Source organism: Anolis sagrei, chromosome 1, assembly GCF_037176765.1.
Source record: "Anolis sagrei isolate rAnoSag1 chromosome 1, rAnoSag1.mat, whole genome shotgun sequence".
NCBI lineage: Eukaryota > Metazoa > Chordata > Lepidosauria > Squamata > Dactyloidae > Anolis > Anolis sagrei.
The window spans coordinates 254,090,897-254,117,189 of NC_090021.1; the positions used below are offsets into that span (position 1 = coordinate 254,090,897).

At 41.9% G+C, this 26,293-nt stretch overlaps 1 protein-coding gene and 1 long non-coding RNA gene across 4 annotated transcripts in view; both read right to left on the reverse strand.

Annotated features, from left to right (window-relative positions):
* DKK3 (dickkopf WNT signaling pathway inhibitor 3) overlaps positions 1 to 850 on the reverse strand; it is a 41,651-nt gene extending 40,801 nt beyond the window's left edge. For 2 of the 3 annotated variants that reach the window (XM_060766912.2, XM_060766900.2), the window contains exon 1: positions 685 to 850. The gene's annotated coding sequence lies outside the window, so the exon portion shown is untranslated. The other variant, XM_060766906.2, reaches the window with a different exon arrangement.
* Positions 851 to 9,917: 9,067 nt separating this feature from the next.
* The window catches only part of LOC132769969 (uncharacterized), a 57,274-nt gene continuing 40,898 nt past the window's right edge, over positions 9,918 to 26,293 (reverse strand). The window contains exon 4 of the long non-coding RNA XR_009630957.2: positions 9,918 to 10,025. This is a non-coding gene — a long non-coding RNA (uncharacterized lncRNA). The remainder of the gene's footprint in view (positions 10,026 to 26,293) is intronic.

A 26,293-nucleotide genomic window follows, 5' to 3' on the forward strand; every position in this document is an offset into this window, starting at 1 on the left:
CCTATATCCCAGAATATCAAGGCAGAAAATCCCACAATATCTCATTTGAACTGGGTTATCTGAGTCCATACTCATATAATGTGGCCTTTTCTGCTTTGATATTCTGGGATATGTGGAAGGGCCCCTACTCACATTTGTACGTTTTCGAACTGCTAGGTTGGCAGGAGCTAGGGCTAACAGCGGGAGCTCACCTCGCTCCCCATATTCGAATCGCCGACCTTTCGGTGAACAAGTTCAGCAGCTCAGCAGTTTAACTCGCTGCGCCACCACGGAATCGCCTTAAGCTGACAGGGGACTGCCTGGAGCAGGGATTTCCCGGAGTCTCCCTTAGCCAATAGACAGCCCCTGGGAAGCCCCGACCCGGTCCTGCCAAAAGCCTGGTTGAGGAGCTCCTTCCCCTGTCCATCGGCCCCGGTCTAACTGAGCTGCTCGGCCCCTCGGGGCTTGGAGGTCTGCAGCGCTGGCAGTCCTTCCCCTCCCTTCCCCTCCCCTCCCCTCCCTTCCGCGGGCCTCTGGTTTGCCCAGGTAGCCGCTCTTCCTTCCTGAGCCCCTCAGCCCAAGCCTCCTCGCCTCGCGCGAACTTCTCCCCAGGACCCTCCCCTTCGCCTTCCTTTGGTACCCGCGGGGATGCTCCGCCGGCTCTTTCTTTCCTTCCTTCTCCGCCTTCCTGGTGGGGCGACTCACCTTCCAAACGCGTTTGAGGGGAGTGGAGGAGAGACACCTCTTCAGTCCTCGCTCGGCCCCCCCACGCAAAGCAGGGACTTCTTCCTGAGCTGAGCGGAGAAGACCAAGCACGGGCCACGACGGAGCACCGGACAGAGACAAGGATGGGGAGGAAGGGAGCAGGAGGAGGAGGAGGAGGGGGAGGGGGAGGAGGGGGCGGGGCCAGGTGGCGAGTGACGACGGAGAGCGCGGGCGGGAGGGGGCCAATTAGGACCCAGCCTCCTCTGGTCATCATTAGCCCAAGGAGGGAGGGGGAGGAGGGCGGGAGGGAGACCTCAGGGAACCACCGCCTCTGCGCCCCAGCAGGGTAGAATGAATGCCATTTGGCCACCCCTCCAATGGCCCAGGGCTATGGAATCCTGGGCTTTGTAGTTTCCGGAGGTCCCAGCACTCTTTGGCAGGGAAGGCTAAATAAAGGGTTTGTCAAAGACACCTCCCAGGATTCCATAGCTTTGAGGGCAATGGCATTCATTCCACAGCCCAGCTTTCCAAACAGTTCATGCTGGTGACACACTTTTTCAGACATGCATCCTTTTGCCACACAGTAATTCCATTTTATCAGCAAACCAGAGGTTAAACCAGGACAGCAAGCTTGGGCCCTCTGGGTGTTTTGGACTTCAGCTCCCACAATTCCTGGCCTCAGACCCCTTCCTTTCCCCCCTCATCCACTTAAGGGAAGGGCCTGAGTGCAGGCATGTGGGGGGGGGGGGGGCTTGAGGGGCTTCAGCCTCCCCCCCCCAAATTCTCATGGTGGTTCACGAAAAGGCCTTATTGGTGCATTATTTAAACTGTTATGTTTATTCATATCATGATCTGATAACCATACTCAATATATCCCATATGCATGGGGGTATTGGGGTAATGATACAAAAGGTTTGCTAGGCTAGACCCTCTTTCACTCAGACTCAGCCCCCCCAAAACTCAGCCCCCCCAACCCCCCTGAAAAAAATTCAGCCCCCCCCCCCCAAAACAAAATCCTGGCTATGGGCCTGGCCTGAGGCCAAGAATTGTGAGAGTTGAAGTCCAAGACACTGAAAAGCCCAAGTTTGCCCAGGCCTGGGTTAAGCCAATTTTTACAAAAACCTTATATATATCAGGGAGCCCCCCCCCCCCATGGCACAGTGGGTTAAACCACTGAGCTGCTAAGCTTGTTGACCGAAAGATCGCAGGTTCGAATCCGTGGAGCGGCGTGAGCTTCCTCTGTCAGCCCCAGCTTCTGCCAACCTAGCAGTTCGAAAACATGCAAATGTGAGTAGATAAATAGGTACCGCTCCAGCAGGAAGGTAACGGCACTCCATGCAGTCATGCTGGCCACATGACCTTGGAGGTGTCTATGGACAACGGCAGCTCTTCGGCTTAGAAATGGAGATGAGCACCACATCCCAGAGTTGGACACGACTGGACAGTGTCAGGGGAAAACCTTTACCTATATATATCTTTATATTATTGCTTATCTCACATAGTTTAAGGGGTATCTCATATTCACACAAAACACCTACATGTCACAACAGACTCAAGAAAGTTTATTTATTTATTTATTTGCCCTATTTATACCCGCCTTTCTCAACTCCATAGGGGACTCAAGGCAGCTTACATACTTAGGCAATTATTCAATGCCATGCTAACATACATTTATAAAAAAAATAAATATATTAAGATAACCATTAAAAACATATCAAACCTTAAAGTTGCATCACACAGTTTGGAAAGCTCTGTTCTCGAGTGGAGATGTGGCCAAGAGATGGACCTGCTGTGACTGGGAGCACAAGGAGTGGAAGAGGGTCACAGGAGTTAGAAGCAACAACTCTTCTCAGACCTGCTTCTATTTCCGTGGAAGAATGTTCCATTGGTTTCAATGGGGTTGAACTCAGAATGCCACCCCTTTCTGGGTTTTGTTGGGGGGGGGGGTCAGTCTTATGGGCACACTGCTTTTCAAATCAGGACCAAACCTAGCCAACAGGGAGCTCTGGCGTGGGCTGGTCCATTAGGTAGCGAAGAGTCGGAAGCGACTGAACAAATAAACAACAACATCTTCAAAGTAATCTTCCTGAGTTCATCAGGGGTCTTGTGGAAAGTAATTATTTGCACATAGGTGGCTTCTGATCCAAGTAGGGACCAAAGTGGCCAGATAGGGCACCTACACACACACATTCATCATGCAGCATCCCTGCATGAACACATACCATTGGACTTCCAAGTCCATGGATTCAAGCCATGCACTGCTTGGAAATATTTTTTTCTTAAATCCCGGGCACAAACCTTGATTTTTGCCACTTGATATACGGGGCACTATTTTACTCCACTATTGTATATAATGAGACTTGAGACCCCACAGATTTTGGATCCATAGCAGGTCCTGGAACCAAACTCCAACAGATACCAAGGACCCATTGTATAAGGAAAATAGCCTTGGCTGTAGGTCCCTGTCCACTTTCACACGTGACACCTGTATGTTACATGCCTTCAGGTCAATTCCACCTTGTGCCAATCCTTTCAGAGTTTTCTCGCCACATTTTATTCAGAGGGAGTTTGCCATTGCTTCATCTAAGAGGGTGTGATGTTGCCCATGGCTGACTTAGGATTTGAACCCTGGGTCTCCCAGAGTCATGCTCCAACAATCAAACCTCAGTACACTGGGGGTTCTTCCAGCCAGGCCCTATATCCCTGGATTTGATCCCAGGTTTTCTGCTTTAAACTGGATTATATGACTCCCCACTGTCAGATAATCTGGGATAAACAGAAATCCTGGGATCAGATCCTGGGATATCAGGACTGCCTGGAAGGGCCCTGACTTTCTGTGTGTATTTACAAAAAGACACTTGAACTGGGGCCAAAAGCAGCACATCCTTTGAAGAAATTAGGTCAGACCAGGAGAAATCTCTACCATGTCTGAGCTGATGCCTAACTACTTTAAGTATTGATTCATACCTCTGAGCATGTAATGAGTAATTTCACCATGCAGGAACTAGGGACTGGATATCTTCATGCAATAAATCTTACATGTGCTATAACTATGATGACAGCACTGAGCTCTGAGCTCTCAGCTGAAGACAGGCGCTACTTCCTACAAATAGCTGCCAGATTCATAGAATGCAGGGCTGAGGAATGTGTAGCCTGAGACTACAACTCCCATCACCCCAAGCTGTCATAGCCAGCAGTGAGGAATTCAGTTGCCCAGCCACCTCCAAGGAGCACACAGCTTTAGCATATATTTTTGAGAGGAAAGAGTACTCATGCCATGTATCACATGTTCTTTCATAATATAACCTTGAGATATGGCATGGTTTTCAAGATTTACAAGTTACACTTTGGTGTATGTTGCATGTGTGTATACACACACACCTCTATGCATATGCACACACATAATTCTGAGAACTTCAAATGTAAGCCTAATAATGACTTCAGTTTATATTGTTACATTTGAATATATTTATTGGGTGCTCTCAAGCCATTTATGACTTATGGTTACCCTAAAGTGAACTTATCATGGGGGTTTTTTCTGATGCTAAGAGTGTGCAACTTAACCAAGATTACCCAGTGGGTTTTAATGGCTGAGTGAGGATTTGAACTCTATTCTTCACAGTCTTGGCCCAACTTTCAAACCATTGCACCATGCATATAGCAGATAAATTATTTGTTTGGAAAATATTAAGATCCCTGAATAGCTCCTATCTAGAATATACATCATTTTTCTTATTTTAATTTCTTGCCATGTTAGGTTGGCTCCATTACTCAAACTTAAAGCAGACCTATCACACTTGAAATAAGTTCGCCAAGAGTTATTCATGTTCCATTGTGCTCTATTATATGTCTTTGAAGCCTCAGTGAGCCCTGTGTTCAAGCTATAAAAATCCAAATATCTTCCAGGTGACTATATTGTTGGGTTTTTTTTCTTTTCAGGGGAAATTTAAACATTACTCAAGGTATGAAAGCATGTGTCACTATATTCCTGAAGTGGGAGAGGAGGGAGACATAGCCAATCCTAGTTTTCTTGTATGTATGGTTGATGAGCGCAGGTTTTTTGAGTCTTAGTAGATGTTTTATATGCATATGTGTTTTACTTTTTGTTTTACCTATTGGATTTTGTACTGTGTTTATTTTATGTTTGCTTTTAGGCACCTTGTGCCGTGTGTAAACTGCCCCAAGTCCCTTCAGGGAGATGGTGGTGGGATACAAGAATAAAGTTGTTGTTATTGTTATTGTTATTTTACTGACACAAAAACACAGTATGTCACAGCAAATGAGATATATATGCTGGATTTCACATCACAAAATCACAAGTCAAACACTTCCCAAGCATCTAGGACTGTGTGATGTATTTTCAAATGATGCACACAGATCCAAGAAAGGTGTCCTTTTGAAGTTGACAGATCGTGATTTTGTCAATGTTTATTGTTTCCAAATGCTGGCTGAGATCTTTTTGGTACGATTACCACTGGGACCACCTGTACTGTTTTATGCCAGAGCCTTTGCAGTTCATCATCATCATCATTATTATTATTATTATTATTATTATTATTATTATTATTATGTGGAGGGATGCTCCATGATTGGGGTGTGTTTAGGGTGTGCTCCATTCTGCCATGTTGGTATTAACCTCCTTCCCTTATTTATTTATTTATTTATTTATTTATTTATTTATTTCATTTACTTATACCCCACCCTTCTCACCCCGGGGGGGACTCAGGGCGGCTTACAGTGGGGGCACAATTAGATGCCCAAGGCAATTCACAAGCAATACAAATACAAACAATTCAACAATTAATTAAAAACATCAGTAGATAATAAAAGAATAAAACAGTCTCATGCTCAGGGTTCAGAGTCCATATATCCATTCCATTCCATTTGTCCTTGTCTATCATCAGATCCTTCAGTTAGGTGTCAGAATGACCAAAGGCTTGATCCCAGATCCAGGTCTTCAGTTTTTTCCTAAACGCCAAAAGGGAAGATGATGATCTAATCTCCCCGGGGAGTGAATTCCACAGGTGGGGGGCCACCACTGAGAAGGCCCTGCTCCTCGTCCCCGCCAGCCTCACTTGTGACAGTGGTGGGGTCGAGAGCAGGGCCTCCCCAGAAGATCTTAAGCTTCGAGATGGGACATAGAGGGAGATCCGTTCGGACAAATACACTGGGCCGGAACCGTATATTCAGATCATAGAGCACCAACGTCCCTACATACTGTGCCTCCATAGTGGCACATATTACAAGTGTGCACACCAGCTGCTTTGCATTTTTTCTGGCACAGTAAATGTGTCAAAGATCACTTCAAGGAAAGCTTTGATATTTGTAGGTGCATATGTTCATTTCAAATTGTTTCTGAAATACTGTGATTGGAATTTAATGTGGACTAACTTCGTCATCTTACTGCTCCCAAAATACTTGAACTTCAAGGCCAAAAAGATAAATATTTTCATCTACTACTCATTGCTTTATCTGCGCATGAACATGTGTTTTAGAGCTGCCAACACCAAGAAAAAGTCATTTTTGAAATAGAGTGAAACCCCTTATATATGGGTGATACATTCATGGACCATGTGGACATGTGAGACAGATAAGACCAAACCCTATTAAAATGAAGGAATTCTGGTATAGATTGGATAAGACATAATTTGTCTATTGTGAGCAAACAAAACCATGGGTAATAGTCCCACTTCATACTGTATATCCAACATATATTAATGTATCCTCGTATGCCTAACCCACATTCATATCCCTATGTGTTCTCCCTGCCCCTCCTTTTTCTGTTTCTATTTTCACTTCTTTTTGAAACCTTCTAAAATCCAATACAAATCTTTTTGAGAGCATATTTTTCAATATTCAACATCCATTAAGAATCTTAGGCTTTGTTATGGAAACAAGAGAGTTAGAATCAGAATGAACACATTGCCTAACAGGCAAATGTCTTTCTATTTGAAAACAGTAGGATGCCCAGTGATATAAGACGTGGGCAAAAGAAGTTCAGCAGGCAACATGGTTCAGTATGACCCAAGAATCAATTTCAGAAATATTAATGAAAACATTTTTCCCTTGGCAGATCAACAAAGAATCAAAGAGACTCTAGGGAACTATTCCATGGTTCATTATGCTTAATAATGTAAATTAATCATGCAAAAGAGGTTCAAAGTTAAACAATTTCTAGATCAATGAAATTAAGAAATACCAACTAGCTTCTTTTAAATGATCAGATTTAACTATAGCTGCGGGTGTTTTAAGATAGGCCACATTCAATTTGGTGTGCTAAAAATGTCATGAATATCAAAGATTATTTCATTGCCTGGTATCAAAGAAATGTAAAGCTCTGAATCCTGCTGTCTTGGTTCAGTGTAGTTCCATTTACTGTATACATGAGATCAAGCTATGATGTAGAGTAATCCATTGATTTCAATGGAACTTACTTTCAAGTACAGTCAGCCCTCCACATTTGCTGAGGTAAGGGGTGAAGGACCCACATGTTTCCCCTCTTTTATTGTAATTTGAAAACAGTCGATAATAAAGATGATTAATTTTTAAAAAGAAAGTGAATAAAAACTATTTTTAACCTGAGAGAACCCATCTCTAGGTCCTCCAGAATGACCCTTTGGTCAATTTCTGATGGAAGATGACCACAGATTTACAGTGGTGGACCTAGAGATTCCTACAGAGAATATACCCATCAAATCCATTAATAATCAAATCTGCAAATGTGGAGGGCCGACTGTAATTATTTTTGTGTGTTGCCATTATGACAGGAGGGCTTTTAAATAAAAAATACACAGGTATTTTACACATTTTAAAATTAATTTAAAGACCGATGAAGGAAATTGTAGAGTGGCATGCAGCTTTTCCAAATTTCTGTTAGCCATGTCCCACTATGGCTACAAACTTATTACAGGTCTTATAATTTATCTGTATACCTCTCTGTAGAGGTATAATTTATCTGTATACCTCTAGAGACATTAGAATGGAGCTCCCACTACATTTATTATGAGAAATATCAATAAAGGTTAAAAAAAATTGTAAAATCTCTCTTTCTATAGCAAAGTATAAAATGCAGAATAGATTTTTAAAAGCCTTGGCATCATCGTTCTTTGGATTTGGAGGTTTTCAGATCCTCACATGAAAAAGATGTCAGGAAATCATGCGGAACTTATATAAGCAACAGCTGTGACCTAAATCACAATTATGCATTTGTCTTTCACAGTATGCTGTAAAGACACACAACACTATTCAGATGTAATTACAGCATCCAGGAGCCTCAATACCATATCTAATGTTTCCCCAAGATTTAATTAAGAGTTATTTTATGTATTTGAAATGAGGCTCTTCTAGTTAAACCAGAAAAATTCTTTTCACTATTCCTAGAAATATAACAATTGCAAGATCTCCTTATTTCTCAATTGACATTTAAAAAAGAAATTGAAAAATAAAACCAAGGTTGGGTTGGGTTTTAGAGGGAGGGCATTGATCCTGGTAGGCATAAAAACAGAATTGGGAGACACAGTAATGAGTCACTCATTATGTACTGCAAGAGCTATGCAGCTAACAGTAAGGAAACATTAAACCTCTGAATCATTTTCTGTCTGCCAGACCATGGAAACCTGGCAGTTCAAGTATGGACATAGGAAAATGTTCCTCTCTCTATGTGATTTTTTAAATACAGAGAAATTTGACACTAGTTGGTTTTCAGCCACAAGAAACAGTTATAAAGCAGTCGTTTTTATTTGTTCTAATCAAGCGGATCATTTCAAGCATCCTATGCAAACAAAAAATTAATTAGAACATTCAGAGTTATGATTACTATCATCAGCTTTGTGCATTTTGGCCCACAAAGTAACAGTTATGATCTCTTCATTCATCTTCATGGCATCCTGTGAGACATCACATTAATAGTTTTATTTTTACAGAGGGCAAATGGGAGCTGCAACAACTGGAATAAAATGTACAGAATACACATTTCTATAATTTCTTGGAGTTGGGGGCTATTTTAGCTTACTGAAGCAAAAACAATGCAGACATTGTTGCTGTTGTTGTTTTTTTGGCACTTGGAAGTCTGAGATGTTTTCCTTGATAGATGCTTTCATGGGGTGAAGCTCTCAGATGAGTAAAATGTTGTCTTATTAAGCATCTTAGCAGTGGCCCCTCTCCCTCCCTCCCAGCCTTTTTTACAAGACATACAATCCAGTAGAACAGGTTCTCAACCTGTGGGTCCCCAGATATTTTGGCTGTCAACTCCCAGAAATCCTAACACCTGGTAAACTGGTTGGGATTTCTGGTTGTTGGCCAAAACACCTGGGGACCCACTGTGGTAGAAGGAACGAGGACAACCCCCCCTGCTGTGACATGTGGGGGAGGGGGAAGAGAGACTAGAGGGGACTGCCATTTTGTATCACTGGGCTGCCTGAACACGGGGAGCATAGGATATCTGTCGAAATACCTGCAGTTGATTCTGCAAAGGACAGTCCCTCTTTTGGGAGAGAACCTGTTTCAGGATTTAGGTTTTCCCCCAAGTTAGTTCAATCCAAGGTAAATCTGTGTTAAGCTGAGGGGCTGATCACATCACACACTGACCTAAGTGGTCAATGTAGAGATAGGGACATATTGTAATTATCCAGAAGGCTTGGCTTTTTGTGTTATATTTATGAGGAGTAAGCACAGTATCAGTATTAATATTCACAATAGCTTTCAAATATGATCATGGTCTTTGTATGCTACACACATTTTGAGTTTATGTACACTGTATAAAACCATCAGGAGGACAACCAAGGTTACTACCCTATTTTTCACTGCATGCTTAATGTCACTACTAAGAGGTAAAGAGAATAGTATGACGCTCAAACAACATCAATGCCATGAGTCTCAAATGATGACTCAAGCAGTACAGCTCAGCCAGCCACTGCTGATGACAGCCGTGTTGTTGACATCTTTCTTATTGTGGTGACAAGGGAAGTACAGCTATGCCTGGCACCCCATTCCCTATCTTTGAAGTCAAAAATAGCGGGTGAAAACCTATGAATAGATTGCCCTGCACTCTGTCACCGTAATTTTGGCCTAATAAGGGCAATTCTCATAGACTATTTCAGAGCATTGATGCAGTTGTTCGCTGAGCTATAATTCTGTGCTTAAGAAATTTCATGTTATAATTCTTCAATGCCCTATGGCTTTTTCACACTAAAAAATGAAAGCACTTTGATTCCAGTTTAACTACCTTAGTTCCATCTTATGGAATCCTGGAATACATCTACTGGAGGGCAATCTTTCTTAATATTTCTTCTATCGAGGACAGAGGGACTGTAGGTTCTCAGAGTTGTAGGACTTGTAAGTTGCTAGAGAGAGAAAGAGAGAGAGAGAGAGAGAGGAGGAGGAGGAAACATTTTTAACAAGGAGACACTATGGATTTAAGTTTTATTCATTTTGTTATAGTTTTTATTATGTGTTAATGTTTTTAATTGTATTCATGGTATTGTAGGCATTGAATTTTGCCCTGTAAACTGCCTTGAGTCACCTGCAGGCTGAGAAAGGCAGTATACAAATACAACAAATAAATAAATAGGTTACCATAAACGGGAGGACAGACAATTTGGATTGTCTCTGACAAATAGAATATATCCTGATGACATTTGACCGTCAGTGCAAGAGGGTAATGGTCTGAGTAGGCAGAAATTGGGAACTAGTAGTGGGAATAGTGCATACATAATACATGCAAGTGCCTGAGCAGACATTTGAAACATGAAAGTAGAGCTCCTTTCCTAAGCGTTCATTAAACTACGAAGACATACATGCCAAAAAAAAAAAACCATCATAGTACAAAACTGTTGAAGATGTTGTGATTTTGAACATGAGGAAGAACTTCCTGATTGTGAGAGCTGTTCAGCAGTGGAACTCTCTGTCTCAGAGTATGTTGGAGCCTCCTTCTTTGGAGGCTTTTAAACAGAGGCTGGATGGCCATCTGTTGGGGGTTCTTTGAATGCAACTTTCCTACTTCTTGGCAGGGGGTTGGACTGGATGGCCCACAAGGTCTCTTCCAACTCAATGATTCTATGAGTCTATGATTCTAAATCATGCACCAGTGTTCTTGCAATCACACTTGTTTAGAATTGCATGAATGTGTGTCCCTAGTTTCAGTGTAATTTATCTACTTATCTAGTCTGAAGCAATTTAAGGTTAATTAGTACTATGTAAAGATATCCTAGAGGTGCTTGTTCTCATCTGATCTTGGAAGCTAAGTAAGGTAAGTCCAAATTAATACTTGGATGGGAGACAACCAATGAATACCAGGTGCTTTGGGCTATATTTCAGAGGAATAAACTGGTAAAAACGCCTCTTAGTATTCTTTGCCTTAAAAAACCCTGTAAAATTCAGGGAGCCACTATAAATCGACAAGTGACTTAAAGCCACAAACACAAATACAGGATGCATATCTGGGAGTAAACCACATGGCATTTTCTGAATAGATTTGCATAGGATTGTTGAGTGATTTCAGCTATCTGCTAAGAGTGTTAGTTCAGAGTCCGGTATACTATGCTACTTACCAAATCAAAACAGAAACTGGGTTTAAAGGCAAAAGGAACAGAGGTCAAGGGCAGCAGGGCAAAGGTGAAGTGGGAGATGCTGCCCATTTAGCATCGTGAAACAGTAAAGGATCAAAATATATTATATTAATTCATATTTAATTCATATTTCATGAGGGGGGGGGGTGTTTCAGTTTTACAACCACAAGATAACACATAGGAAATCATCACTTATAGAGGATCACCGTGTAATTGGAATTTTTGGTTCAGCCATTTAAGCAACACTTCAGAAAAACAATGTATTCTAATAGCTATTTTATATTTTTAGTGTGAGTTTTGTGTGGGTATCACTTCTTAGATGCAATAATAGCATGCTATTTAAAGCCTCATATTTATGAAGTTCTGGGAGTGGAAGAATGCATTAGTATCCAGATAGGTTTTATAAGATCATAAACAGCTGGTCTTGTAAAAGTGAAACTTTGGAAACTTGAAGTGAAACTTTGAGGAGACAATACACACAATTCCATATGATTGTTGCCATTTAACTTATTTTAAAACAAAATTAACCCCAAAGTACTCCAAACTTCAGTGTATCCCAACAGAATAGAAATGGATATTCTGTTCCTATTAAAAACGCACTTTGTGTTTATGACATAATTTTAAAAACATCCTGTACTGGAATGATCAAGCCAAGTGTACGATAGGAGTGTTCTTAAAGTGTGAATCTGATGTGGAATGGAAAGATTATATGGAAAGACCAAGAAAACATCAGAATTCAGTCGGGAGTTTATGAGTAGATAAATAAACCACAAATAATCATGTAAGTGACGTGAACACCACACTGAAGATAACTAAACTGTGGGAAAAGGCAAGACCTTTGAAAGTTTCCCTGAAAAACATGGGAAACGGCTCTCCTATGTTTATCACTTGCCTTGTTGTTTCACTGGAAAGTTTAAACATAGTTTTTGACATTTGACTTTATAAACAAAACAAAATTACATAGAGATTTTAATTTTCTGAAAGAATCATGTTTCTAATCTTTGTGGTGTGAAGAGTATGGTTGTCAGGTCCAATCAAGCTCATCAATCAATCAATCAACTTAAAATTTCCCTTCAATGCTAAGACACAGATACCTTTTGAGTTTTTGTGTCTGGAAAAAAATAGGAATCCTATAGACTTCCAGATGTTGTTGGACTGCAACTCCAAACAACCATATCCAGCACAATCAGTGGTGAAGAATGCTAGAAGTTGGAGTCCAACACTATCTGGAGGGCTACGTGCTTTTCATCCGTACCCTAGAGAAAGTGGCATGGGTAGAGTTTTCATGTAGGCTAAAACTGCCATGTTTTTCTCTCCCATCCACACTTTTTTGAGTAAGTAGGCAAACATTCACCTACAGTACAAAAGCTATTGCATCGTTATTGCCTATAAATGCAGTCTCAAATAAATATACACAGAGACAGAGGGACATTTGGCAGACATACAGTATTTTTGGGATATGTTGGGATCTTCTGCAGCACATTAAATGGCTTAACAGAACGTAGACTTTCCTGTTACTTTCTTTAATCCATTGTACACCTTTTAATCCATTCTGCAGTGCACATTGGTGGCATGCATTTTGTGGCTGCCACAGTTTGAGTTGGCTTGGACCCACATTTTGGAAACTCACGTTTGGTTGTTGTGGCTGAATTAGCCTGAATATTTGTCTCTCAGCTGCCTGTCTTGAAAGCATACTTGCCTTTTAGATATTAACCCATTTTAGCATATTTTCTAAGCATTTTCATAATGTTTCTAGTATAAGTTGAGTATTCCTTATCTGTACTGCTTGGGATTTGTGTTCTGGAATACTTTTATTGCATATGTATACATAATCAAGTCTAAACACTCCCCCACACTGTCCTCCTTTCCGAAGGAGTTGAAGACTTGGGTGTTTGGACAAACCTTTGAGAATATCTAACCCCAATGGTCCACAATTAATGACAGCATTTACACTTTCGTCCCATTCCCTAGTTCATGAGCTACAACTTCCACTATCCCATTCCCCTGATCCTGGTTACAATTGGCCATGTTTTACGACAGTTCTCACCATAGATTATTGAGCACTGTTTTAAGTTTAAATAATTATTTTATATTCTGTGGTTTTATGTCTTATTGTATTGTATTTTTTTCCCTTGCATTGTTCCATGCTCATTGTGCCCTTTGGGGAGATGGAATAGAACTTTATTTTTCTACCCCATCTCCCCAAGGGGACTCAGGGCGGCTTACATGGGGCCAAGGCCAGGCAACATACAGATTAAAAGCAAAGACAACAGCAAATTACAAATTAAAACAGCACAAACAGCATAACAAAATAACAAAAATAACAAAAATAAAGTTGTTATTATTATTATTATTATTATTATTATTATTATTATTATTAAACATTACATTCATTTATATTTCATATAAAACTAAGACACATATCCCGGAGACAGTTTTATACAATATTTTAATATATATTTTTTGCATGAAACAAAGTTTCGTTGCACTGAACCATCAGAAAATAAACATGTCATTGTCTCAGCCACCCATGCGGACAATTTCAGGGTTCAGAATCTTTTGGATATCCAGGTAAGTGATGCTCAACCTGTTCATTTCTGCTTGGAGCCTGGCGATTCTATCGACGCCTTGGTAACTCTCTATAACGGGGAGATGGCCAGGGCGTTAGATATGATCGCACCCGAACGCCCCATCTCGTTGCGTCGTGACAGGCCATCTCCTTGGTTCACCGAGGAGCTGGCTGTGATGAAGCACACGAGAAGGGGGCTAGAGCGCAAATGGAGGAAATCTCGAGATGTATCTGATCGAACACGGGCTAGAGCCTCTCTTAAGGCATACTCCGTGGCCATACGGGCGGCCAGGAAGTCATTCACGACCGCTCGTATAGCATCTGCAGCAAATAGATCATCGGAGCTGTTTCGGGTCGTGGGAGAACTCCTCCACCCACCTGCGGTGGAGGGGGTCCCTGACGACCCCGCAGCTCGGTGTCGCGATTTCGCACACCATTTTGCAGATAAAGTCGCCCAGATACGCCTCGAGCTCGACTCCAATTCCTTCGCAGTGCCTGAAGAGGTGACGGAGGTACCTGCTTGTCCAATTTTGTGGGATTCTTTTAGGCTTGTTCTTCCTGAAACCGTAGAGGAGGTTCTTGGGGCTGTGAGGGCGACCACCTCACCTCTAGACCCATGCCCATCTTGGCTCATTAAATCAGCCAGGGAGGGGTTGGTTGACTGGTTTGTATTGATTGTCAATGCATCGTTGGAGCAAGGGATTTTTCCATCTGGTTTGAAACAGGCAGTGGTTCGTCCACTCCTCAAAAAAGCTTCCCTTGACTCCACGGTGCTGAATAACTACAGACCAGTCTCCAACCTCCCTTTCTTGGGTAAGGTGCTGGAGCGGGTGGTCGCCTCGCAGCTCCAGGGCTTCCTAGACGATACCAACTACCTAGATCAGGCACAGTCTGGTTTCAGGCCTGGCCATGGCACCGAGACAGCCTTGGTCGTCTTGGTGGATGACCTCCGCAGAGAGCTGGACAGGGGGAGTGTGACTCTGCTGGTTCTCTTGGACATCTCAGCGGCTTTCGATACCATCGATCATGGTATCCTTCTGGGTCGTCTCTCCGGGATGGGCCTTGGGGGCACGGTTCTGTCGTGGCTCCAGTCCTTCCTGGAGGGACGCACCCAGATGGTGAAGCTGGGAGACGCCTGCTCGGACCCCCGGCCTTTGACCTGTGGGGTCCCGCAAGGATCTATCTTGTCGCCCATGCTCTTCAACATCTACATGAAACCGCTGGGAGAGGTCATCCGGAGTTTTGGAGTTGGGTGCCATCTCTATGCGGATGACACACAACTCTACTACTCCTTTCCACCTAATTCCAAGGAGGCTTCTCGGGTGCTGGACGAGTGCCTGGCCGCTGTGTCGATCTGGATGAGGAAGAACAAGCTGAAGATCAATCCCGACAAGACAGAGGTCCTCCTGGTCGATCGTAAACCGGATCGGGGTATAGGGTGGCAACCTGTGTTGGACGGGGTTACACTCCCCCTGAAGCCACAGGTCCGCAGTTTGGGTGTCCTCTTGGATTCTTCGCTTACACTTGAGGCTCAGGTGTCGGCGGTATCCGGGAGGGCCTTTGCACAACTGAGACTTGTGCGCCAGCTGCGACCGTACCTTGTGAAGGCGGATCTGGCCGGGGTGGTCCACGCCTTGGTCACCTCTAGAATGGATTACTGCAATGCGCTCTACGTGGGGCTGCCCTTGAAGACGGCTCGGAAACTACAATTGGTCCAGCGGGCAGCAGCCAGGATGCTAACTGGAGCTCATTATCAAGAGAGGTCAACCCTCTTGTTCAAGGAGCTCCACTGGCTGCCATTTATTTTCCGAGCCCAATTCAAGGTGCAGGTGCTCACCTACAAAGCCCTGAACGGTTTGGGACCACCCTACCTGCGTGACCGCATTTCCATCTACGAACCCACACGCTCGCTCCGGTCATCTGGGGAGGCCCTGCTCGTTATCCCACCTACGTCGCAAGCGCGCTTGGTGGGGACGCGGGACAGGGCCTTCTCTGTGGCGGCCCCCCGACTCTGGAATGCCCTTCCAAAAGAGCTTCGTCAGGCCCCTACTCTGGCAGTTTTCAGAAGGAACCTAAAAACTTGGCTGTTCCGATGTGCCTTCGCAGATTAGGAATCCCCATCCCAAGTCCTAGATGCACTTTAGCACAACTAACATTGCTGCACACCACACTTTAATCCTACGTTCCTCCTGCCATCTCAGCACTTTTAACCCTGTACCCCATTGCGCTGGCCGAACCAGTTTTAATAGTGTCTTGATGTATTGTCATTGTGGTTATTTTGCTTAATTATTTGATTTGCTTTATTTATCGTTGTGTTATGTTTTCTATTGTATTGTGTTTTGTGGCTTCGGCCCGTGTAAGCCGCATCGAGTCCTTTGGGAGATGCTAGCGGGGTACAAATAAAGTTAATAATAATATTAATAATTATTATCTAACTTTAAAGTTCATTGATGACCATAACAAAGTTATGTTTTTATATGTATGCCAGTCCATCTAAATAGACTTATTATTGGTACTCGTTTATCCTTATTAACAAGATTATGGACCAATCATTGTATGTATAAATGTGATTTGTTGTTCTTGTTATAAAACTAGCAGACAGAAAAAAACAACAATAGCTTCTGAACTATGCTGGATGGGGTAAGAGAGTGTGTCTCCTTCTGCTCCTTCTACCAAGCTGAGCAGGCACATTTTCCTTGAAATACACACAGCAGGTGTTGCCTGTTCATCACTTCCATGCAATAAAGTTCTTTTAACTGCACTTATACAATTAGAGCCACATCTTTTTTTAACCTCTTTCAGTCCCAAGATGTGTGAAAGTGAGGAACATATTTTTATCCAGAAGCAAGACTAACAGTTTTGCAGTCTTATAGAGGATATCACTAACTTTTATTGCTAAACGATTCAAATGGATTTCCCTTTGTTACCTTTTGTCTCCAACAAAAGGGCAGTGGCATTTTACCTAGACTGAAATAAAAAAAAGTGTAGGTCTCTTTCTCACTCCACAAGTATAGTGCTACAACTCCACTTTTCCCTCCGTGGCTACATCCTATGGAATTCTGGAATTTGTAGGGTGATGAGACACAGAGGCGAGCTCTGACTGAGAATTCTAAATACTTCTAATTAAATTGTAAATCCTGATATTCCACTTGATGGAACTCTAGCAGTTTAAATAGAATCACAGTACTGTACTATAGTTAGTAGAGGAGGAAAGAGAATATAGTGCCAGGGTGCCTGGAGTAAGAGAACACATCAGCTATACAAATCTGCTATACAAATCTGGTGGGGTGTTTTCATCTCCCCTTTGTTTTTGAGCTACATAAAGTCCTACAACTCTGAGAACTTGTATCCCCTCTTTTCTGGATATGGGCATTTTAAGAAAGTTAACCCTTCCAAACATATAAAATAAGCTGGAAAGTTTTGCCTTTTGTGCTGCCATAACAACTCTACACTAACATCAAGGTAGTAATTTTCAGCATAATTAAAGTAAATAAAATTGCGTACTGTATCTTTAAAACATTTTTGGAATGCATTATTATTTTATTTAATTTTAGGAATGCATTCAGTGCCACCTGGTGGACTTTGCAAATACTAAAATTAAATGGATTTTGAACTTTAACATGCCCTTGAAGGTTAACACAAGTTTTCTGTTTATTAGAAACCTGTCTATTTAAAGGGAAAACATGGCAGAGGCAGTTGTTTGCTTCAATTTTCCCAGGCCATTGCACTAATATTTGGCAGATGGTCTGCCTATATGGGCTGGTCCAGGCTCTGAGATCCTCAGGAAAGACCCTTTTTTCATCACAAGCCAGGCCCGTAGCCAGGATTTCGTTTCGGGGGGGGCTAAAAGATTTTCAGGGGGGGTTTCGGGGGGGGGCTGAGTTTCGGGGGGGGGGCTGAGTCTGAGTGAAAGAGGGTCTAACCTAGCAAACCTTTTGTATCATTACCCGAATACCCCCATGCATATGGGATATATTGAGCATGGTGATCAGATCATGATATGAATAAACATAACAGTTTAAATAATGCACCAGTAAGGCCTTTTCGCGAACCACCATCAGAATTTCGGGGGGGGCTGAAGCCCCCCGAGCCCCCCCCCCTGGCTACATGCCTGTCACAAGCCCAGTTGGTGTGGTGGAGTCCCTTTAGAGACTTTTAAATAGAGGCCATCTGTCGAGGGTGCTTTGAATGCGATTTTCCAGTTACTTGGCAGGGGGATGGATAGGATCAGGCCTGTAGCGAAAGGGTGGTTTTAGGGGTTCAAACCCCTCCCTGAAATGTTTCAGATTTTTTTTAAAAAAACTTGGTTTACTCATGAATTTTAATTGGTTAACCAAATCCCCATGCTAAGTCTATGAGATGCAAAAAATTAAGAGTCCCTCCAGAACTGTAAGCACTATCTCAAGGAAGTATTGACAATTTATTCACACTGTCATTACTTACAGCAATAGCCGATGTAGTGAAACAACCAAGTTGGGTGTGTGTGTGTTGAATGCTCTCATTAAGGAGGCCAGACTTGGTGGAGGTGGTTGACAGGGGCAGAGCTGCAGGCTATTGAAGGCTGCTCTGCCCCCTGCTGTGCTCTTTGCTTCAGCGTGAGCTAGAAGGCAGGTTTCAACCCCTCCCCCAAATTTTCAAACCCCCCCCCCCCAAAAATTTTCAACCCCCCCCCCCCAAATTGTGAACCCTCCCCGAAATTTTTTTCTGGCTACGGCCCTGGATAGGATGGCTCATGAAGTCTTTTCCAACTCTTTGAATCTATGATTCTGTGGTGGGGGACATGAGAGGGGAGCTTCTCAGTGGCTGCCCCTGAGCTCTGGAACTCAAGTTTTCTGAGTCCAGTACTCAACTCAATGTACATATTGGTTAAATTGTTTTTTGTGTGTATTTTCAAGTTGATTCTGACTGATGCCTATCCTTTCATGAGGTTTGGGGAGGATTAGATCTTTTTCAGAAGAGAGTACTGTTGGGTTGCTGTGAGTTTTCCAGGCTGTATGGCCATGTTTCAGAAGCATTGTTTTCTGACATTTTGCCCACATCTATGGCACAGCAACCCAGTGATTCCGGCCATGAAAGCCTTCGACAACACAGATTTACCATTGCTTTCCTCTTAGGATCACAGTGACTTGCCCAAGGGTTACTACAGAGTTTCTATGGCTGAGTATGGACTTGAAATGTGACCCCACAACTCCCTAGTCCAAAATTCAAACCACTATATCATGCTGGCTAAGGTATGGCACTTTAACTCAGTGATGTCACTAGTACTTGTGTCACTCAGTGTGAGGAGAGGAAGCAGCCCCTTGTAGTTGGTCCATGTGGCCCTGAGCTCTAGGAAATCCATACCCCTCCCTGCTCCATGAGGTGTAAGCTTACTTCCTCCAGAAGTCTGGTTACATATCTTATTAGAAACTAGCCACACTATTGAATTTTAGCAGGTTGACACCACTTTAACTGCCACAGCTCCAGTCTATGGAATACTGGGATTTGTAGCTTGTTATGATACAGACTTCTCAGATAGAGAAGGGTAAATATCTCACAAAATTACAAATTTCAAAATTTATGGATCCAGCCTTGAGTTGCCGACTGGCTCAGAAAGGCAGTATACAAATACAGTAAATAAATAAATAATATGGTGTTGAACTGCTATAATGCTGAAATGTTGATACAACCTTAGATTGCTATCACAGGACACTGTTATGGGGCTTTTATTCCACTTTCACCGCCATGCCGAATATTCTGTAGAATTCTTGGATTGGAAATTTATTGAGGCCCAAAAACTCTCCTCCAGAGAATTCTAAATGCCCTTCCCCAAACTGTAAATCCTAGGGTTCCATACAGTACTGCTGTGGGAATTAAAGTGGAACAATACTGCTCTAACTGAATTGTAAATAGTTTTTGAAATTTGCACAAGAAAATAAAAAAATGCATAGTTGCACATCATCAGTGGAAAACTTCATATAGGTTAGGACTAAGAAACATGAAAATGTGTAAATTTTAATTCTAAGTTGTGACTTGTATATTATTATACAATGTAAATTAATTGCATAATGTTAACCGGTGATGTTGTGCTACTAAGAGTGTGCAAAACTTGTTGTGACTAAATCTTTCTTAAATTCATGCCCAAAAGTGGGTCACCTTACCATGTATTGATATTATGAACTGAATCCTCTAAGCTATGATTGTCCCATGAGCATAAAAATACAGGCAGGACTGAAAGTGGTGGTAAAAGAAAATGTGCTGATGGTTGTCCATCTGTTGCTTGTTCATTTGTTCTCATTCAAGATTTTCATGAGCAACAGGAAGAAGAACAAATGAGAACTCTCGGCCCTTCCACACAGCCATATAACCTAGAATATCCACAATATCTGCTTTGAACTGGATTATCTGAGTCCACACTGCTATATAATCCAGTTCAATGTGGATTTTATACAGCTGTGTGGAAAGGGTCTCTCTGGCCCAAAAAGAAGACATCTCCAAAGGATAATGAACTACCACTCACCCAGCGCAGGCCCTTCCTGACAGAGAAGAGCATACTCTTTCCATAGCAGTTCCACAAATAGCTCATGATCACCTCATGATCAAATAGTATAAAATACAGCCAATTGGTATAAAAATACCTACAGGATACAGTTTCTTTCTGTCAATCTTCAAGTAAAGGTGTCTGTCATACAAACCCTGTGTAATATCCAAGTCAACCTTTAAAACTTTGGCATAAACACCAAGAAGCCCTAGCCCTTGAGCTCTATAACTGGAGATAATCTGTGACCAGCAGTGCTGCAGAATTCAAAGAGGCACAAATGGAGGGCAAAATGGAGAAATGTGCCAAGAGGAGGCACATCGAGCCAACTCCGACTGGAACCACCTTCTACCCGGAATGCAATGTCCTCACTGCGGATCAAGAATAGGGCTCCACAGCCACCATTCGGATCAAGAGTAGGGTTCCACAGCCACCTACGGACCCACCAGAAAGACACTGCACTTGGAGGACCATCATCCTCAGGCTATACGGGATCGCCTAAGTACATAAGTAAGAAATATCCAAATGAAAAGCACTCAAGGAAAATCAATGTGCAGTTTTATATGCACTACAATACAGACTTAAAATGGTCCTGATGCACCAGGAATTGTGGGAGAACCATTCAATAACTTTAGCATACACAAAGTAGACATCTCAGAGAAAAAAGCAACAATTAAAGATGATTTCCTCAATAGAAGGAAGACCCACAGCTTTATGGAATTTGACAATCCATTAAGATGTGGAACCACTGATAGTCATCAACAAATATCAGCAGTATGGCATGGTCTCAACCCTTATTAATTTATAATATACTAGCCGTCCCCTGCTATGTGTTGCTGTAGCCCAGACTGTGTATAAGTGTTTTGTGTGTGTATATGTGTGTATATATATTTGTGTATATGTGTATATATGTGTGTTTGCGTGTGTGTGTGTGTGTGTGTGGTTTTGCGCATGTATTGTAATGTAATTTTTGTTTTTGGCTTTTAAAGTCTCTTCTGCTGTGTTTTTCAGTGCTTTTATAAGTGATGGCCACTTGTTGGCCTAATAGGTGTATTGTGTCCAAATTTGGTGTCAATCCGTCCATTGGTTTTTGAGTTATGTTAATCCCACAAACGAACATTACATTTTTATTTATATAGATTCCACAACAAGCTGTTCTCTGGAAAGTCCAGGGTATATTTATTTTTACAGAAGTACTACTGATCCCTAGATTCCCTTGGAAATTTATAGACAGGAATACTTTCAGTAGAAGTGTAAGATTATAGCTAGGTAGTACTATCTATCTGTAGCAATTATTCTTCCATACATTGTCAAGGAACTCATCCACTTTAACCATGGAAACCTTCCATAAACAACATCATACCATCTGCATTCCAGTAATACTTCACTAATAAAATGTGCTTGTCAACTGGAAGCTTGGATTAGGGAATACTTTTCAACAGCAGGTGCATGCTATTAGGAAGCATTCAGGCAAGGAACAGCATTTCCAAACAAGCTGGGAAAACAGAATTTGTAAAAGACCACATGGTTTATGCAACAAAATCCATCAAAGAAAACAAAAAGACAGAAAAAGAAAAGGTAAACCAACATAGAGAAGAAAGTTTACTATTTATTATGACCTGACTTTACCTTCTGCAATTCTGACCAAGTTGAGATATACAATCTGTGCTCAAGGAATAAATAAAATAATCCCTGAGTGTCACTAGATCTTAACAGTGATACCTGAGAGTCCATCTGGCACACTGAAGTTATGGATTCAGAAATACTCATAAAGCTCTCCAAGATTTCAACTGACAGTTGAATTCAGCACAATTACCAACATGCAGCCAAGTATTCTGATTTTATACAGGGCTCTGATGGTGTTTACAGTTGACACGTCAACACTAACACCATAGGATGCCAGCATATGGCTCTGTAAAACAGGAGAAGGAGTTTTTGCTATTGCATTCAAAGTTTTAAATAGTAAAAATCTAGGCTACAAGTTCTGCAAAGCATCCAGTGGGTGGTGCCAAATAACCGGAAAGCTACATTTTTGTCTCTTTAAAAACGAGTCAGAAGCAAACCTGGTGCTCTGTCTTCTCTCTGGTGACACTTGATAGCCAATTAATCCCCCCTACTATCCCATCTCTCTACCTGATTGGCAGTCATTTGCTCATATTTTTTATTTGCTTGATAAGTGTGGAAGAATGGGATTAGTACCTCTGTGGGGAGCAACTAAGATTACTGAGGATATATGATACAGTACTTTCTCATTTTTCACAGTATGGGTTGTTGTAGGTTTTTTCGAGCTTTATGGCCATGGTCTAGAGGCATTCTTTCCTGACGTTTCGCCTGCATCTATGGCAAGCATCCTCAGAGGTAGTGAGGTCTGTTGGAACTAGGAAAAAGGGTTTAAATATCTGTGGAATGACCAGGGTGAGACAAAGGACTCTTGTCTGCTGGAGCTAGGTGTGAATGTTTCAACTGACCACCTTGATTGGCATATAATGGCTTGACAGTGCTTAGAACAAAAGTTTGTTGAGAGGTGGTTAGATGTCCTTGTTTCACCTCCCAATCACCTCCAGACTACTTCAACCAGAGAAATCAGCCATAGCAGAGCACCTGATGAACTAACCTGGGCACAGCATTTTATTTGAGAACACAGAAATGCTGGGCCACTCTCACAACCACCATGTCAGACTACACAGAGAAGCCATTGAAATACACAGCATGTGGACAATTTCAACAGAATGGAGGAAACCATGAAAATGAACAAAATCTGGCTACCAGTATTAAAAAAAAACTCTAAAATTACAACAGCACAACAACAGAGAGGGGAAAAAAACAAGGACATCTAATCACCTCTCAACAAAAGTTTGTTCTAGGCACTGTCAGGCCATTATATGCTAACCAAGGTGGTCAGTTGAAACATTCACACCTAGCTCCAGCAGACAAGAATCCTTTGTCTCACCCTGGTCATTCCACAGATATATAAACCCCTTTTTCCTAGTTCCAACAGATTTCACTACCTCTGAGGATGCTTGCCATAGATGCAGGTGAAACGTCAGGAGAGAATGCCTCTAGACCATGGCCATATAGCCCCAAAAACCCTACAACAACCGATTAATTTACTTATTTGTGTCCCACTTTTCTTATACAATTTACTATAATTCTGGGAGAGAACGCATTTTATTTTTGTTTTATCCAGAAATAAGAAAGTATATTGAGCATTTTTCTTTGGGGGTTTGGAACAAATATAAATTCATGAACAGAGTATAGAGAGAACAAAGGAAAAATGCCTCCCCTTCTGTCTTGTTTACAACCCCCAAAAGCTGATAAGCCATTAAGATCATCAACCAAATAAGTATGACTAATGTGGTATTGAGGCAATATTGCAACAACTGAAGTTTTTTTTAGTAGAGAATAGCTCAGTCAAAAGTTACTTGGTAAAAGAAGGTTAGTGAGGCATTCATACTATAAAAAATGCCAGATACAGAACGTGAATATCAGGTTAAAAAAACCAATAATACTGAAACACATGTCAAGACAAAGCTGATTATGAAGAATATGTTTTGAGAGGGGAAATATTCAAAATATGGTTAAATATGCATTCAAAAATACATGTCCATTGAGAGTTTTTTAAAAAAACATTGTATTTTAATGTTGAAATGGGATATAGTGAACTTTTAAAGGAACATCGGCCAAAGTGATATCAATTCTCTTCCCAGTCTGTTCATGAGGACCTAGATGCAGCTGGCAAGATACAGTTGGAAACAAGTGAGAAGCATGACTATTTCTTACATTCTTCAAATGTTACTGTTGTTGGATACATTTTACGTGCTTTTCATTCTTGTGTACTTGTTTCGCAAGACTTTGGATTCTTGGGTATTTCTTTTGCCATTTCAGAAGCTCCATTATCAGATGCACAGCACAGGATTTTGATTGTATGTATTGTGGCTACTGGCTAGCATTATTATTATATTTTTTACAGTGAAGACACTTCTATACATTTATATTATATTGTGATTAGGAAAGGATAATTCTTTGCTGGTGACAAGGTCTGTCTGTCTGTCTGACAGTCTGTCTGACAGTCTGTCTGTCTCTGTAGATCAGTTTTGGCTCCCTAAGTACATTTTGCTTTTTTATATGGCGCCTTGAGCACAGGTGTGATAATTTTATAAAGGTCAAGTCAGTCCTATCTCCTGGCCAGTGGCCGGCTACTGACTTAATGTTTTCCAGAGTAGAATTAGATCACATTGTAGGTTGTGTAATGCTTGCCCTTTGCAGAAAAGGACAACAAGGAAGACCAAGTAAGCATTACAGTAGTGGAGGTGGTTTGATGTATTGTCGAAGGCTTTCATGGCTGGAATCACTAGGTTCTTGTGGGTTTTTTCGGGCTATAGAGCCATGTTCTAGAGGCATTTCTCCTGACGTTTCGCCTGCATCTATGGCAAGCATCCTCAGAGGTTGAGAAGGTCTGTTGGAAGTAGGAAAAATGGGTTTATATATCTGTGGAATGGCTGGGGTGGGGCAAGGAGCTCTTCCCTGCTGCAGTTAGGTGTGAATGTTTAGCTGATCACCTTCATTAGCATTTGAAGGCCCATTCCCAGACTCAGGCAGGCCTCTGAGGATGCTTGCCATAGATGCAGGCGAAACGTCAGGAGAAATGCCTCTAGAACATGGCTCTATAGCCCGAAAAAACACACAAGAACCTGGAGGTGGTTTGGTTTAGATGAGTTTAGGCAATGCTGACATTAAACAATGGGTGGGTTCCTTTCATAGTCTTTACAGATTATGCATTTCTGCAGATCTCCAGCATTCTTTAAGCAATGCATGATAGCATTTGGAAAATTACAAGTAATTACAAGTGGTAAAGACATGATGCATCATATTGCTTTGAGAGGATGGGCCAGGAGGATGGAGACTTCTACGACCTCATTAGATGAGTCTACGGCAGCATTGTAGGATGCTTTCACCCCATTTGACCCACAGAGCTCCACACCACCCATCGGACAATCCAGGCTCACTTCATGGGACTCCATGGCTCAACTAGGACACAAGTGTTTCACAACACTGCACTCAGAACATGGGAGGCTTCGCGTATTCCGTTTAAAACAATGTGGCCAGAACAAGGGGAAGCCATGTGGTAACGCTTCCCCACATGTGATGGGGAAGCATCGCTGTGGTTGAGGCAGGGTATGGGGCACCAGGATTGCTCCGCTGCCCTGCTGATTTGCCATGGAGACATGAGATCCTTATTTTTCCTCTCCACAAGACCCATAGTTCTAAGCTTTGGAAAAGCCAATTAGACACTTTTACTATAACCCTACTTATTATGGGGTCTTGAGAATCCACTGGGTCAGCCTTTTGACTTATCAACTCATACAACAGTTGAATAGGTACCAGAACATGTCTGTTCAGACATGGTCGAGCAGCACCTCGACACTGATAGCAATGGCTTTTCCCTGTATCACTGAAAGGAGGAATAAAACACAGACATTCAAAGATGCCTGGGGCAATGTTTACAACAAAGAGAGGGTTGCCTCATCCCACTGCTACAAAATGAAGTTGCTCAAACCCCAGATGACTGTTTCTCTGCTGGTTTTACATAAGAATGTAAACTTAAAAGAAGACTTATAAGCAGCCAATACAAAATCCTGTGTACCTTGTACATTCTATAGTTTTATTATTTGATATCTTTGTCTATCTATCAATCTTTTTCTAATATCCTGACTTTCTCTCAAAATGGGACCAAGCAGCTTAGGACTTAAGTTAAAAACAAAATACAACTCATACTGAATAACCAAATATACTCTGAGATGGGGAAAGTGTAGACCTGGAGAGTACCCTTCCTGGAAGATTCAAGGAGTGGCCACTTACAATACCTATTAGTAGGTTGCAGTCTCCACTGCAAATATTCATTTATCAAAACAGAAGAGGACTTCTGACCACTTCTGGGTTTTCATTTTTTGACATTCT